At 41.6% G+C, this 15,575-nt stretch overlaps 1 protein-coding gene across 1 annotated transcript in view; it reads right to left on the reverse strand.

Moving 5' to 3' along the window:
* TGFBR3 (transforming growth factor beta receptor 3) overlaps positions 1 to 14,655 on the reverse strand; it is a 179,728-nt gene extending 165,073 nt beyond the window's left edge. Inside the window, exon 1 of the mRNA XM_006919403.3 lies at positions 14,303 to 14,655. The gene's annotated coding sequence lies outside the window, so the exon portion shown is untranslated. The remainder of the gene's footprint in view (positions 1 to 14,302) is intronic.
* Between the last annotated feature and the right edge of the window lie 920 nt (positions 14,656 to 15,575).

Raw genomic sequence — 15,575 nt, forward strand, 5'->3', positions numbered from 1 at the left:
AAAAGACTATTTTGCTAATTGCAATTAAGGATCTCTTTGATTTCCCTCACTGACTTCCAGTATAAAATCATTTCTTTTGAGTGGAGGTAATCCCTCAATAGATACATTTCGTTTAACTGACATTATCTGGTGAGGAAAGGGCTCAGCAGGCCAGGCATGTGAAACATTAAGAATTAAAACCCTTCCATGGTTGCCCACTGCTGTCAGAGTAAAGACGAAAACCCTTCACACGGCTGCTGGATGTTGCCTACTAAGTCCGACCTCATCCTCTGCATGTTCCAACCACACTGGCCTCAATTCGGTCCCACAGCATGGCCAAGCCCTTGCTTCCAGAAGCGATGTTCACTGTGTTGGAACTCAGTGGCCCTCCATGATCCCCCTAACATGGCCACTTTCCAACATCTACAGGTCTCAGGTCTGTGTATAAGAGTTATTTCTACAGGGAAGCCTCCTCTGATTCCCTCAGAGGAAGTTAAACCTGGACACCTGGAATGTAGTGCAATTCAACCCCGCAGGTAAATCTTTATGTAATTGCTTCCTTCCAGGTATGGCTTTCCCACTTATCTGTTTACTCCAGAAAGAGGTATCACAGTCTACCTAGCTTGCCAGTTGGCACACAGTAGGCATCTACTAAAGGTACCATAATGGATAGCAAGTATAAAATACTATTGTGTACATTACAATTAAAAGTAATATGGAAGGATGGTGAATTATCAGAACATTTCTCAATAATAAATGATAAACCAACAAATAAGAGTTGTATGTAAGAAAGAACCTATACCTCAGGCAGTCTCAAAGGAACAAGACAAGCAGGACTTCTGGTATCAACACGTTTTACAAGCTCAGACAAGTCACTTCATTCTGGGCTTTAATTTCTTCATCTCCAATATGAAGAGATTAAAAAGAAAATCTTTTATTCTATACCCTACTTATAATTGTCGTTATATGGACTAACAACTAATGCTGAATCTCCCCTATAAAATGAGACTTCAGACACACTTGTGAAAATATTTAACGCATAATCATGTAATACCTGGCAGGAATGACTTAACAAAGCTGGAAAGTATTATCTAAGAAAAACATTCAACTTGACAACACGAGTGTAATAAAATACAGGCATACCTTGTTTCATTGAGTCCTGCTTTCTTGTGCTTCGTAGATACTGTGTTTATTTTACAAAGTGAATGTTTGTGACAACCCTGCATGAAGCAAACCTATCATTTCTCCAACAGGCTCAGATGATAATTAGCATTTTTTAGCAATCGACTATTTTTTAACTAAGATATGTACATTGTATTTTTATACATAATGCTATTGCACACTAAACAGACTACAGTATAGTGTTAACATAACTTTTATATATACCAGGAAGCCAAAAAATTTGTATGACTTACTTTATCGCAATATTCACTTTATTGTGGTGGTCTGGAACCAAACCCACTACATCTTTAAGGTATGTCTATACTAATACTATATTAGCTACTTTTAATACATAATTTAATAAACAAAAATATTTAAAAGAATTATCTTGCGAACAATGTAAGCACACATAAACTTGAATTTCATCAGGTCTGCCCCTTTTATCAAAACTGCCATGTTTATTCCATTCCTCAAACTCCATTACCTCTATTCATTCTATGTACCTCATGCCAAAAGCCACTTTTGATTAATCCCATCCCACTGTGAACATTATCTCCTTGACATTTTGTATATAATTGGTTCCATGTTATCTTCTACTCAGTACCAACTCTGAATGTTAGAAATAAATAACATCTACTCCAACCCTTTAATTTTACAGATTAGCAAACCAAGAATTAGAAAGGCTCAATGAGTGGCCCACAGTTACACAGCTAGTTAGCAGAGCCAAGACTTGTCCACATGCTGCTTTGTAATTATTCTGTGGTTGTTCATGTGTTTATACCACATTCTCCTTCCTATTAAAGGCTAACACCCTGCTTTCTTCTTCTCACCCCACAAAACTTCTCAGCTACCAACTACTGAGCACTTACTGCATTTTTCATAATTTCTCATTTCATCTTCTCAACAACCCAAGGGAACAGATACCCTTTACTCTATAGTGAGAAAAGTGAGGCTTCAAGACGCTAAACAACCCCAAAGTCACCAGCTAATCAGTCCTGGCACCAGCATTGGAGCCCAGGTCTGTCTGATTCTATAGCCCATGTTCTTCATCACCACAAACAGGAACTCCTCCACTACAGTCGTCAACCAGGCCCTGCAGACAGTCACGTTCTGGTAGTGCAAAGTGTGATTAGATCTGACATAAGGGATGTTATCTCGCTTTGAAATCAAGGACTCAAGGCTCAATTGGCAGTTTTACTTTACTGCATTCATTCATTTGACAAACATTTATTAGCATCTACCTTGTTCCAGGCACTATTCATTGAACTGGAGACACAGCAGTGAACTAAACATGACACTGTTTCATGGAGTTTACCTTCTAATGGGGGAGACAGACAATAGATACATAATGTGTCAAGTGGCAGTAAGTCCCATGAAGAAAAATAAAGCAGATTAAGAAGAGTGATGAAAGGAGGGATGTTATTTTAGATAGGGGGTCAGGGATTTATCACACCATCATGTGATTTATAATAAGAAATATATATATATATATATATGTATATATATACACATACACACACACACACACACACACACACACACACACATACATACATATAGTAGTGTGTGTGTGTGTGTGTGTGTGTGTATACACAAACACACTTTGCTTATCTGGACACTTGTATTGTTTCCATGTTTCATCTAGAATTTCTATTCTTTTCTCTGTTTTTTTTTCTTTACATTTTATACCTATCGATATGACTTTCTCCTTTAGTTCTTTCATACTAAAAACTTAAAATCAAAAATCTCCAGAGTTTGTAAAGAACTCTAACACATTGATGAGTGAAGAAAAAAAAGACCCAAGACAAAAACAAAAAACAACAAAAAAACAGGAATAAGATTGGAATAGGCATGGATAAAAGAAGATATAAAAATTGGCAAAAATATGTATATGTATACACATACACACACACACACACACACACACACACACACACATACATACATATAGTCTGCCTCCCCATTTCTGGCACAGAGCTGCTAAAACACTTGGAATTTTCTAAGTGATGAGAGGAATAAAGGTGTCTTTTGCTACATTACTGAGGTGACTTTTGGACCTCACCTAAAGATGGGGGCTGGTTGCCAGGAAAACTAACCCTATGTTCAGAGAGTTGGAACGTTCAGTCCACCCACACACACACACACACTCCTCTGAGATGGGAAGAGGAGCTGGAAGATGAATCAATCGCCAATGGTCAATGATTTTATGACCATGCCTATATGATGAAGCCTCCATAAAAACGCAGAAGGATGGGATTCAGAGAGCTTCTGTGTTGGTGATCACGTGGAGTTTGAGAGGGAGTGGTGCTTGGAGAGGGCATGAAAGCTCTTTTTCCTTTCTCACATACCTTGCTCTATGCATCTCCTCCAACTGGCTGTTCCTGAGTTGTATCCTTTTAGAGTATACTGGTTATCTAGTAAGTAAAATGTGTCTCTGAGTTCTGTGAGCCACTCTAGTAAATTAATCAAAGCCAAGGAGGGAGTAGTTGGAACCTCCAATCTATAGGCCTAGGTCAGAACCACAGGTGACAATCTGAGCTTGTGACAGGTGTCTGACATAGAGGGACATCTCGTGGGACTGAGCACTTAATCTGTGGGATACGATCCTATCTCCGGGTATATAGTAAACAGTGTCAGAATTGATCTGAATTCTCGGATACCCTGCTGGTGTCTAAGAATTGCTAGGAACAGCCCTCCCACATGGTAGAACTGGTGACCAAAATCCTTTTTAGAAAGCCTCTCAGCTGAGGTGACATTGGAGCACAGAGGTAAGAGATAGAGTTATGGCAATATCTGAAGGAATAGCATCCCAGGCAATGGGGATAGCAAGCACAAAGGCCCTGCACTGAGAGCATGCTTGGTGTATTCTAGGAGCAGACTACAGAGTAGTGGAAAGTGTGGGACCCTCCAGCAAACATAGGTTCAAATCTCTGCCCTGCCTCTTCCTAGTGGTGTCTCTGTGGGTAACTTAATAAGCACCACCATGCCTCATCTGTAAAGTAGAGATAATGATTCCATTTCCTTAATGGGGCTATTAAGAGGTTTAAGTAAATTAATAACATGCAAAGCACTTAATGCCTAATATATTCTTAAGGAAATAGTAGCTATGATTTTTAACTGGGTCATTGATAACTTTGCTCTATTCAAGACAATTTATTTTCAAGTTGATAGTTTTGAATCTCAGGGTTAAATTATGCTGCTGGCTTTGTACATGGCCAAAAACTTCCTCCTAATTGCTTACCTCCTTGGCTGGACTTCGTGTCCTGACAAGGAGGGCTCTGCAGGAACCATACTGATGTTATCATGGAAAGAGCGGGAAGGAAATCCCTCTAACCTCACTGTTACACTATATAAATTAGTTCTTCATTCAACATAACCCGGTTCTACCCCAAGAATCAGATGCTTCCTTAGAAGCGGAATTTACTGTCCCTTGGATTTAAGTCACTAGTTTCATAGGGCTGAATCCCAGTGTTGACTCTTCACTGCACCACTGACAGAAGCAAGTGGTAATTTCAATTGCAATCCTCTGTTTTGAGAAGGATTAAAATCTCTCTTCAAAATTAAGATGGTAATTTAGTTTTTAAAAAATCCTTTCTCCAATGCCCTTTGGTCTAAACTTAACATTGCATTTCAAAGAAATCGAAACATCGAAGCAAAATTCAAGAGTCATCTGGCTTGGTGATCTCCAAACCGTTCCTCAGAACACAGCCCCAAAGCAAGTCTAGAAGGTACCATGAGCCACCCTGCAGATGGGCTTAGAGCCAAGGGAAGATGTCAGGGCCACAAGGAAACTCTTCTCCTCTCCCCGGCATTTTTCTTTAATGCTGTGTTTACTTTTCATCCTGATGGGCTAAAGGGCAAACCACAGGCAGAGTGAAACCACAGCAAGCCCAATCCTGTTAGAGGTAAAATGGGAGTATTCTCAAACCACTTGTAAGGCTGGGGAGAGCCCACTGCTTCAAGTCAGACAATTAAAAAGAGATCAGTATTCTAGGTGACAGGCCTTAAACATGGCTTTTTTTAAAATCAGATTCTCCTTCCAGGCAGACCTGACCATTTTCCCTCTTTAATGTCATAAGTGTACATTTAACTATAAGAAATCCACAAAATCTTGCTTTTTCTCATTCATTTACTCATCCAAAAAATCTTTATCAAGTGCCTGTTCAATGCCAGGACTGTTCTAGGTGTGGGGATTCAACAGGGAATAAAATAAATAAAAATCTCTGCCCTCGTAGACCTTACATCCCAGTCAGGGGAGATAAACTATAAACAAGATATATAATTGCATATGAGAGACAGATAAATACTAAGAAAACAAAGCAGAAAAAAAGGGAAAGTAAGTATTCAGGTGTCTTTGGTTTGGTTTGTTTCTCTGTTTTGAGTAAGGACCTATAGGAAGTAAACTCTGTAGATACTTGGGGAAACAAAAGTTCCAAGCAAAGAAAAAGAAAATAGCACATGCAAAGGCCCTGAGATAGAGCGTGTCTGACCCGCTAGGGGAATGGCAGCAGGCCTGGCAGCTGGGGCAGAGTGAGAGAGCTGGAGGAGTGACGTTTAAGAAGTAACAGGCAAGGCAGTCGTGGGCTGGTTATATAGAACTTTGCAGATCATTGTAAGGATTTTGGTTTTTACTCTGAGAAGGACATGATCAGTAGGGTGTTTTAAGCAGAGTAATGACAGGATCTGACTTAGATTTTATCAGGGCCATCTGGCTCTTGGGTGGAGAATACTGCAGAGGGGCAGAAGGAAGCACTACTCCCCGGCATGTGATCTTGGCAGGCCACCTAACCTCTCTGTACCTGAGGGACTTGAAGAGGACTATTTCTAAGCCCCACTCTAACCCCACACTCTATGATTCGAGTTGATTTTCTTTGTCTTTTCTATACTTATAATTTATATTGACCGCAAGCTTGATTTTTCCTCGAAGCTTTAACTGACGTGGAACTGAGGTGAAGAATTCAAGCTGACAACATATACGCGAAGCCCATGTCACACACCCAGGGTACAAAGTCGATAAGACTCAATTTGCTCTAGGGAAGTCCACAATCTGGCAGAGGAAGAAAATAAGTTCTCATGAGGCAGCAGGAGAAGTGCTGTAAGAGAAATTAAGAGAAGAAGCAACTAACCACCTGCCAGGGGGAGCCGTGTGACGCATCACCAGAGAAGCTAACAGAGATAGCCTGGATGAGTGAGCTACGGACCTCCAGACAGAAGAGAAAGGGGGATGAGGGTGCTAGAGGAGGGACAAGTGTGAAAGGAACAGGGCATGAGAGCACAGGGCATGATTTGGAAACCATGAAGAGTCTGGTATGAGTACAGAGAGTTTCATGGAGGAGGTGAAGGAAAATGGCTGAAAAAAATAGGCTAGTGCTATGTTGTTAATAACCAGACATCCTATGCCAAAGATAATGGAACAGCAGAGATTTTTCAATTGTGAGAAACAAAAACAGATCTGTTTTAGAAGGTACCCACCATGATGGATGAATAATTTGAGAGATGCTGAAGCCAAGAAAACTAACTGGAAGACGCCTGCAACCTTTCCAGGTGATATGACGATTTGCAAATGGAGAAGAAAATGCCAAGCGAGATCTGCTAAAGGTGAGACACCGTGGAATTGGTGTGATTCGGCTAGGGGACGCAAGCAGAAGGGGGTTACTGGCACAGATGTGGCCCTTGAGGCAAGGAAATATGAGTGACTAAATGACTGAGAGGGAAGAGAGAGCAAAAATGGAACCTTGGAGAATGTCAGCACGTGAGGATCAAGTATTGAAAAGGAAACCTGAATGGAGATCAGCAAGGTAAGAGGACAACCAGGAGAAGTAGTTCCAGGGAAGCCAAGATAATAAAACATGGGGAAAAGTGGAGAGTAAAGCAGCAAATGCATCGAAAAGAGGACAATGAAGATGCTAACTAAAAACAAGCATGGAATTTTGCACTTGGCACCTTTCCTGGTGCCCGGTCATGGTGTGGTGGGCATGGGAGCCCATCTGTAGCAGACCCAGGAATTAATGGGAGGTGAGAAAAAAAAAAAGCCAATACCTAACCTCCTCTAGCCCTGACAGACTTCGCTGTTATCAGAGATTCTGTGCCACCAGGAAAGTTTTATTCAACACTCTGTGGAGGTGTAAGGTGTGAGAAACAGGAACTAAGACCTGCTGGGGGTGATCTCTTAGTTAACACCTGGGTCTCATGGGACCACTAATCCTGAAACTAGCAACAGGCTTCAAGAAAGGCTAGTTGCTTCTGACAAATGCTGAGGACAATATCTTCACCCACACATCATCCAACTCCCAGTTAGGCTTCTCGCCTCTCTATTCTTCTCACACTAGCATCCCTAGTCCTTCCCCCCAAGCAGAATAATGCTAAGCAACAGGGACTACATTTCTGCTCAAAGCAGGATAAAAAGTATAACAAAGGAAACCATAGCATCAACTACCTGGTATGATGCTGGAAGCCCATAACCTGGACCATTCAGTCAGGAAAAGGCTTTACCAAAAACACCAGTCAGTCCCAGAACAATGAGAGCAAATCCCTTAGTGTCAGCAGAAACTGCCTCACTGCTCTTTTATCTGCTCTCTGAGAAACAAAAAGGAGCCAAAGGAGGGCAGGGTCTTTAATCTCAAAATTATTCTTAATTTACAATATAGAACGCTTGAGAAAAATTTGAAAGCCAACATAAAAATTGATTATTTTTTTTAAGAGTGTCTATGGTCACTTCTCCTTTACCCTCTACAAAAAAACAACCCAACCACCAAATGATCATTTTTCTTGGCCCAATTTCCCTATTTTTGTGATATATAATTGGAAACAGACTGCTTTTTCCTGGCTTCAGAGAACAGGATCTTCAGGGTTACAAGAGTTGCCAACTACAGAACTTCAACCTTAGCAAAATTTCTTTTACCTATGTACCTACTTGAAATATATGGTAATTCCATGGAACACATTATTATTATGCAAAGTGGATTTTCTCCTAACACATTAGACACTCCTCTCCCTTTCCTAGCCTCCCTACCAGTTAAGCTAAGCAGAATACTGCTTTGTGTTCAGTTATCTCCCATTTAAGCATTACTAAAAGCCCTACCCAAGCCAGGTATCTACATGGGATACTTTCTGGAAGCATTTTTTAAGAATTTAGAAGAACTGGTTCTACAGGAAACCTCCTTCTTAGCCCACACACTGAATGAAATTAAAACTCTGAATATCTTAGAGAGCAACTGCTCTAATAATGAAATAAAGATGTCACAAACTGAAAAAGGCATTAATACAGAAAAATGTGAAATGTATCAAGTGAGTCATCCTTCCCTGGCTCCTGTGTCAAAAACAGGGCAGCAATCGTGATGGAAGAGTATGATAGATTCAAAACAGAGACAAGTGCATTTTCACAAAATGAGTTGTTAGCCTAAGTATTTTTTTCATGATGCAGATGGTATATTATGAATACACGACAAGTAACAATCTCTATAAATACAGACACAAAAATAAGAAAACTAAGAGGAATGACTGCTCAGAAACACTGGCAAAAAGAGACCAGCAATAGTAAACATACCCATTTAGAAGATCAGAAACTTCTCCCACACACATAGGGAAGACCTTACACTACAATGATGCAAAATGTATGTTATGAGTCAATGGTGTTTTCCCTCAAAGTTGAATTTAATATGCCTGCCAATTGCACAAAGTCTAATACAACAAAATGAGACGTTTATTCTTTATGGATACTCAGAAGAGAGTTCTGTATTTGAGTATACTGTGTTTTAAAGAAAAAAAAAAAACAGAAGAGATAACTCATAACAACACAGGGAATATCACACAAAAGTACTTAGGGTACCACATGAACTCAAGGCTTTGGAATTTGAATCTAAGTATTTCACCTCAAATAACCTTCCAAGTATGAAGAAAAAAAAAAAAAAGCTACATTCTGCTTCTGTGATTATACAGTTAATTATGAAATAAAATTTGCAAATAACCAGCAGTGTATTTTTACATCCAATGACCAATTTCAGACTGTCAAAGCACATAAATCACTAAAAATGCTAACCAAATTATACTCCCAAAAGAGAATCTTCTCACACAGCAAATGGAATTAAGTATTCATCAAGTTTCAACGAATAAAATAGCATAATAAGAATAAAAAAAGAAAACCAAGTTCTGCGAGGCCCTCTGCCTAGCCCACTTTGTGTCCCACCATCAATGGTGGTTAAGTCATCAAGCCTGTAAAACTGCAGACCTTCTCCCAGGGCAAGGCAAGCAATGGGAAAGCTCAAGGACTAGTATCTGTAAAGACTGTTTTCTAAAGATCATTTTTTCAAGGACTAATCAACTTAAATGTGCTTTTACAAATGGTCCGTCTGCAATTTCACACAAAAACCTGACCTTCAGCATGCAGCAGGAAAATGAATTATGAGCTTGGAAGGGCAGACAAGCAGGTGCTTCTTACTTCTGCAAAGAGCACCCATTCTGAAGACCCCTTGTCTCTGGAGTCTAGTGTCCAAGAGGTAGAGAAAGTATACGCTTCTGTATGCCATCCTTTTTCTTAAAGTGAAGACAGACCTAACATTTCAGACTTAATTCTAAGTTATTAATGTGGCAACAATTTAACACAAATCCTAAAAATGAACTTTGCCAGGCTCTGCTATCCCAGATTTGAAGAAGCTATCAGCACAAACACCAAATTATTAACTATATTAAGCAGGAAATGTCCAGGCACGGTTCTGGGGCCCATGTTTCAGACCTTTGGGAACATTTTCAATTTTAAATATGGTGTCCATCTCTTGTAGATAAACCCGTAGTTGTCAGCCTGTTAAGTCTTGGTGTTTGGCCTGGAAAACCGAAGAATAAAAAAATGAAGAATAAGGTCCAAATGAGAGTAGCCCTACACAAAATTTTTATGAATGTTGCTTCAAACATTAAATATTGCATATATCCTGATTAAAAGATAAAAATCATTACTCTTTATGAGAAAGAAGAATGCTCGGAAATCTGTGCTAAATCTTTGCAAGGACTCTGCAGAGAAAATAAAGCTCAATGTCAGCAAACAAATGTGCTATTTCAAAAGATATAAAATAAAAAATCTAGAAGTGGACAGAGCCCAAGAAATAGACCCAGATCCTTTACAAAAGGTCATTCCAAGCTCTGTTAATTTATTTCAGCTTGCTAGAATTCGAACAAATAAGCAATAACTTGTGTTTTATGAAATGCTACAAGAGACAATGCTATCATCCCAAGTGTTACTCTGAAGATGTGGAACCAAAGAAATTACTGCCATGGACGCTGTTGCAGTAATATTCTTCCAAAACCACAAACGCTCTCACTGAAATTATTAAAGGCTAACTGTTATTTGTAAAAGGCTAGCTTTTTATATAACCTAGATTCACTTTTTCATTCCTAATTGTCCATGTTCCTCGAGGCAATACCAGACTATTTTTAAATTAAAGATCCCTAAAAACATTTCTCTAACATGAGTTATGCAAATTTCAAAAAGTAGTTAACATTTTTTAAGTTTTAAAATATAAGGAAAATGTTCCAGAGAACAGACTGAAACAGTGATAACATCATTTTTTAAATAACTATTAAGAGTGGGAAAACAGAAAAAAAATGAAGACTGTTCTCATTAACTTATGAATCTGACGATTATAATTAGTTTTTGCCCAATAGCAATGAGAAAAAGAAAAAAAAAACACATTTTCAAAGTGGATTATCAAAAATGAGAGTAATTCAAAATGACCACAGAGCAAATTCATCCAGGAAAAATATTACCGCATTTTAATATTTACCAGTCGTCCTTTAAATGCTAACTGTTCTGTCTGTTAAGCTTGAAAGTAAAGTCAGAACTTTCCACATATTTATGATCCCAGGAAATTGGCCATCACTTAGATAATAAAGAAGTCAGTAATGATCACCTTCTCAGTACTCAAAGGATATTAGAGTCCTTTGGCTCTGGACGCTTAGGCCCAGATCTGTTCTCAGAAAAGCCAGCAGTCACCTGATTTTTACAAGATACAACCAAGTTTGCATGCAAAGGGAAAGATTAATTCCTTTGAGCCTTCAAAAGAATAGGACAATACTCTCCTTTAAGCAGAACAATTTTGTCAATCTATAAAGGCTTTCCGTTAGAAACCCTAGGAAGCTTTAAGGCATCTTGGCCCCCTGCTGTGAGTATTGATAGAGGACAACTAATTTGCCAAACTCCAAGACCTGGAACAATAAGCCTGTTAGGGAGTTGGGGGTTGATAAATGTTTGCTGAATGAGTAAACTGGATGAGAGTATGGAGACTAAATTACAACCTAAATAAAATGCTACTCTAAAGTGTAAGCATAATGCTGAGATTTAGAAAGAAGGGTGTAATTTGAAAGTTATTTTAAAACAGGATCCCCTTAGCCCTAACTTGGTAAATGAAATAAAGTTAATACTTTCTGATACACTAGAAATAAGAAAGGAAACTGGCCTACAAAACTACAGACTAATATTGAAAACCTTTTAGAAAGCCAGTTTGTTTTTCCAAGCATGTTAATTCTTAAATAGTTTATCTTATATTTAAAGGTATGCATGTCAATAGACACATCACACCTATATTAGACAAATATGATTCTTAACTATTACTACACTAAAATATAAGCCTCTGAAGAATGCGCAGTAACAGAAATGCTGCTACTCAGGATAACAATTCCTTATTGTCCTGAACTTGGAGGATGTTAATGAAAAATGATTATGACAGGATTGTGAGCATACCAACCTCCCTGAGAACAAATTTACTATATGCAATTTTCTACAAAAGACAAATGAGGATCATCAGAAAAGGATTCACAATAGGTATCTCTGGACTGCCAGTTCTCCTGGATAACTTGAAATATTATTCAAAGTATACAAAACTATTTTACATATATCTCTTAAAAGAAATGGAAATAACTACATGTGTGTATATTTTTTATCTGTCCAACCATCACAGCTCCTGACATATATCCAACATATAGGCCCTGTCCTCAAGGTCATTTTCATTGTCATCAGTTGAAATTAAACCCAGTTCATTGTAATTTCACAAAGAAACTTGGTTATTTTGCTAGATAAATTCACAACTTTTTCCACTTCTGAAATGGATGTTTAATACCCTAAAAACTGGTTTACGAGTCTAATAGACATCAATAGTGTTTTATACTCCCCCTGTTGGCTAATATTCAAAATAACAATGAATTCCCCAGGGGTTGCCTTTGAAGTGCTGAGGTTCAAAAGTAACTTGGTGACTTTTATATTTAAAACATGAGCTGGATCAACAGCAAAGTTAAGCAAAGCTGCCATGTAATGGTCAAATTCCATCAAAACAGGAAAATTAAAGTTGACAAATGACAAAGACAAACCGAAGGGCAAAAAATATGCTGAAACCTTGAACCACTAAACAATACATAGTTAAAGCCAAAAGCAGAGAACACCAAGAAACAGAGCAACATCCTTTAACTGACACAATGGCATGAAATCAATTTCATTTTAATAGCCCTTAAGGGGGTAAGAATTATTTCCCTGCCTCTGTGCCAACCCCAAGCTGTTTCCTAAGGAAGCCAAGTAATGCTGACCAACAGTAAAAGAAATTAAGAATAAAGGTCCATATTAATTAATACAAATCAGAGTTCTATATATAATAACTTGGAGCCAGTTTCAAAGGAGCTGTAATTTGGCACCCCCATATCACCTAAATTAATCACAGATACCTTATTTGTGTTTCAAGAGATGTGTGTTCAACTCTTACGGGAAGCTGAACAATAGGAGAAGACGCCTGGACTCACTGCATACAAATCTGACTGCACTTGCTGCTCTCTGCTGAGTGACTAAGCTAACTCTGGAGTCACACAGAACTAACAGAAAGTTGTGCAGGCGCTTGGGCAAGTAACTAATCTTAAGTGTCTTATCTGTAAAACTGGGCTGTTGACGGTATTTTTACCATAGAGCTGGTATGATTATTGAGTGCAACTGTGTCCATAAGGCATTTAGGAGAGTGTCTGGCACAATCTGGGCTCAATAAACGTTAGCTATGATCATTACCCAAAAGAAATTGCTAATTTCACACTGAAGTAACTGTCTGCAGCCTAAAGTATCAGTTCAGAAAAATTAAAAGGTCTTGACATGTGCTCTGCTACTTGTAGAGACTTCTCTCCTCCCAAACCGCTCGCTTACTTTTCTTGGAAGAAAGACAAAGTTCAGAAAACGCTGATTCTCCATCTCAATCTGTCACTCCTACAATCCATCTCTTACCTTCTTCGCTCTTCTGCCACCTCTGGGCTCAGGACAAGCAGCACTAACACAGCAATCCTATGAGACCAATACTATTATTACTCCCATTTCACTGCTAAGGAAACGGAGCGATTTTCTTCTCCTAGCTTTTCTGTAGACCCTAAATCCATTAAGTTGTACTCTGCCAAGGTTAATTCACAACTTGACAAGCCGGTCCCCTACACTATGTGATTCTGAAAGTGGGGCAAATGCCCTAACAAGAACTAGACTGCAAGCAGATTCTCCTAGCAACAGCCCGAGACTTCCAAGCTCGTTTTAATCAAATGAATAAGAGACGCCTTCCAAATAAACTAGGTAGGGCAGCTAATAAGTTATAAGTTACCAGGGGGCGCGTCCTTCCCGGGGGCTCAGGGCTGCAGCGCTCTGCGCGGCCCACAGAGCGCGCACCCTGAGGGCGCGGCCCGCGCGGAGCGTAGCTCCTGACAGTGCGCGAGTCCCGGGGCGCAGCCTCTGCAACAGCAACTGAGTGCAAACCCACAACATATCTTTCCCACCGACGCTGTCACGCTCCTGATGGGAAGTGGCCGGCGCACCCCGCAGGAGTCAGAAGAAACCGCGTAGAAGTAGATGAAGGAGGGCGTGGAGAAGTCTTCCCGAGCATAGTGCATCGCCTCGAGCGCTGCCCACCCGAAACGGCCGCCCCCACGCAAGGCTGGGCACGGGTCCCGAATACTCGCTGCCCGACCAACACCACCCTTCCCAGCCCGGGGATCCAGGAGGCCAGAGCGATCCCGGCCGTGAGGCAGGCACGGAGCCCGGCGCAGCGCCAAAAGGCACCGCGCAGCCTGCAGAGCCCGCGGCCGGGACGGGTGCGGGGCTAGCAACGCGTCCAGGGGCGTCCCGGCGTGGGCTGCAGCGCAGCGGGGCCGGGCCCGCACGTACCTCGGAGGCGGTGTGTCAAGCGGAGATCCACCCGCTGCAAGTTGGAGAAAAGCAGAGGCGAGTTTCCCCGCCCAGCGCACGGCGGCCGCGAACTCCGGCAGCTGCAGTGCCGCGGCGCAACTACGCCATCCGGACCCAACCCGACTTTCAGGTCCTGCAGGGAGCTCCGGGAATCACGCAGGGAAAGTGGCCGGGCACCAGAGCCGTCGTCTTCCCTCACTCACTCACTCGGAAGAGGAAAGCGCCACTCGGCTTCCCTGAAACCCTCGATTACCCCCATCGGGCCGACCCAGCGCACTCGCTCGCCCTCACACACACGCGGGCGGGGACGGGCAGGATGCCACAGCAATCAGCGCGCGGGGGGAAGGGCGCTCCTCCTCCGCCGGCCCCACCGAGGGCTGCGGGCCGCCGAGAAACTCCTCCTCCCGCCGCCCGCCTCCTCTCTCCTCCCCCTTTCCTCCCGGACTGATGGATGAGCCCCGAGCTTTGCGTTTCCTTTCGGACCCAGGAGGGAGGGAGAGAAGGAGCACGGGGAACAGCCGGGCTGCTGTGTGCCCTGGTTGGGGCGGTGGGGGGTGGGGGGGCTCCAGTCCTCCAGGAAGATTAGGGTGGCGGCGGGCGGGGGGGCCTGAATACGCGAGTGCTAGCTGCAGAGATTCGCTCCCTCAAACTAGGTCCTTCAAACTTTCCAGGGCTCTCTGGAGGAGTTGGGTTTTCATTTGGTTCCCTCTGTCTTGATATAAAAACTCTAAAGCCTCCAGTAATCTGATCACACTCTCTTGCCCACTCCCTAGCACGAGCAGCCTGCACACGTTCATTCTGTCTGTTAGTTTTTGCCACCTCCAGTCCCGCTTGGTACCTCAAGATGCTCTCTGATGGTGGGCGCCAGCGGGGTCTTGCCTCCTCCTCTCTAACAGCTGAGAGTGCATTACCCAGCAGGTCCCCCTTCTCGCAAAGTAAATTAGTACAAAAATTAGCGCATAACTGGCGCTACCCTGAGGTTGGCGCAATATAAACTAACCTGTCGGCGGCCGTGCAACTGCTTGCCTGTGAATATACCCAGCAAGCGTTGACAAATGCAGTAATCAGAATACCACTTTGATACTTCTGTTTGCACTCTGCTTTTCTATTAAAAGACAGGCTTAAATCACAGGACACTGTTTTACCAAGGCTGGTAAAATGACCATGGGTTGACAGGTTTCAGAGACCGGACTTCCAGTCCTGACTCTGCCCTTAGACTAGCTGTGGGACCTTGAACAAAAGGCTTAGACTC

The sequence above is a fragment of the Pteropus alecto genome, unplaced genomic scaffold (genome assembly GCF_000325575.1).
Source record: "Pteropus alecto unplaced genomic scaffold, ASM32557v1 scaffold25, whole genome shotgun sequence".
NCBI lineage: Eukaryota > Metazoa > Chordata > Mammalia > Chiroptera > Pteropodidae > Pteropus > Pteropus alecto.